The following is a 1,905-nucleotide window of genomic DNA, read 5'->3' as shown; positions in this document are numbered from 1 at the left end:
ACCTTCTCAGGGGAGCCCTGCCTGCGACCAAGCCACCACGGCTGTGGGTGTCCTTGTTGTACTTTAGGCAAGAGTCTAATCTGCTAGGCCCCTTTCTCCCTACGTGTGATGCTTTCTCTGCAGGCTCAGAGAGCTGACCCCTGCTCCTTCCTGTTCTTAGGGTCCCGCTGGGTCACATCAGGGCAAGGAGCCCAGCCTGTGCGATGAGTTATGATTGATGGGGACCGGTCCCTTGCTGGATGCTCTGCCCACTGCCTGAGATGCCCTGTGACCCTTCGTAACTGTCGGGGCTTCTAGAAATGACGCTATCCGATTGACTGAGGCAATAGATACCACCCTCATTCCTTCTCCTACCTCCACGGCACCCCTACCCCCACACGCCACCACCATCTTGACTCACAGGGTAACTAGGTAACACTGAGACCCAATATGTCAAGGACCAGAGGCAAAGCAGCCACAGAGTGACTGGTCCCTCTGTCTAGAAAGTCCCTGAGCTGATATCCAAACAGTAGCTCCTCACTTCCTCTCGGAGCCCCTTCCCTCAGCTCCTCTCCTCACCTCTGACAGAGCAACAACGGCCTTCCTCATTCTCAGTCAGACCTGTTTCTGGAAGTCGAAGTGCAATTAGACAGGATCACAGGAACTTTGGCGGGACGCTTGAACGTGTTGTCCTTCAAACAGGGGCTCTGCGATTATGAAGTCCCTGGTGAGGATAAATGGGCCAAGAATTCACCAGGGGCTGACAAGATGGCTCAGTGAGTAAGGGTGTTTGAGGCCAAGCTGGATACTCTGAGTTCAATCCCCAGGACCCACAAGGTGGAAGGAGAACATCAGCTCCCACAAATTGTTCTCTGACCCCCACAAGCATGCCAGGGAGCACTCGAGCGTGTGTGTGTGTGTGTGTGTGTGTGTGTGTGTGTGTGTGTGTGTTCAAGAATTCACCAGAACCAACAAGCAGTCAGTGGTGCTGTGCCACTGGTGGCTGCTCGTGGAATTCCCTCTCCTCGTCTCTTCCCTCCCTCCCCTACATTCTCAGAGGTCTCCATCCATCTACTTGAATTTAATGCCTAGCATTAAACCTCACCTCAGGGAGCCTTTGATTGAATCAGGCAGAGTCCCTCTGAAGATCACAGCAGCACATGGAAGGCTCTGGCTGCCTGAGGCTCCTCTTTAGCTCTGGAGTGAAACGTTGATTCCCCAATGAGCCGCCTCTGAAGAGAGAGAGAGCAAGAGGGACGTTAACAAAGATTGACTGCCTTTCTTCAAGTTCAGACTCCTAAGTGAAGAGGGCAGTGAATACTCCGTGGGCACAGTCCGTGTTGGCTTCTGAGTCCACACTTCCCAGGTGTGCATGGGACGAGCCAGTGCCCGGGGCACTTGATAGCTGGTACTGTGAGAAAACTGACTCCCACCAGGGTAGTGGGTGTGGGGGACATGTCTGTAGTCACAGCATTCAGGAGGATAAGGCGGGAGGAGCCTGAGTTCCAGGCCAGCCTCGGCTCCTAGAGAGCCACCGTCTCAGGAACAAACAAACAAATCAATAGAAAGAAGGGGCCTTGTAAATGTGCAGATCTGAATTTCATAGTTAACAAGAGCCTCAAGGGTTTTTGCCTCATTTGAAATGTGCAAAAATAACATTAAGTAAAGTGTAGACATTGACAAAGTATGACATGGTTTACGGCACTTGTTAAGTCGTAAGCATAAACCTGGAGTGAACTGGTTCTCCATGGCCACACACTAGCATCCTCCCAGACCCTTCCAGTCCTCTCCAACCTGAATGTCTCTCCTGGTGTTACAACTGAGCTCCAGATGGGAAGCATTTTCCATTGCTTATAATGAAACACCTGAGGCTGAGCCCTCTAAAAAGAAAAGGGACTGGGGGCGGGGCTGGTGAGCTGGCTCGGG

Source organism: Mastomys coucha, unplaced genomic scaffold, assembly GCF_008632895.1.
Source record: "Mastomys coucha isolate ucsf_1 unplaced genomic scaffold, UCSF_Mcou_1 pScaffold15, whole genome shotgun sequence".
Taxonomy (NCBI): domain Eukaryota; kingdom Metazoa; phylum Chordata; class Mammalia; order Rodentia; family Muridae; genus Mastomys; species Mastomys coucha.
The sequence above is the reverse complement of the archived record's forward strand: the minus strand, read 5'-3'. Positions refer to the sequence as shown.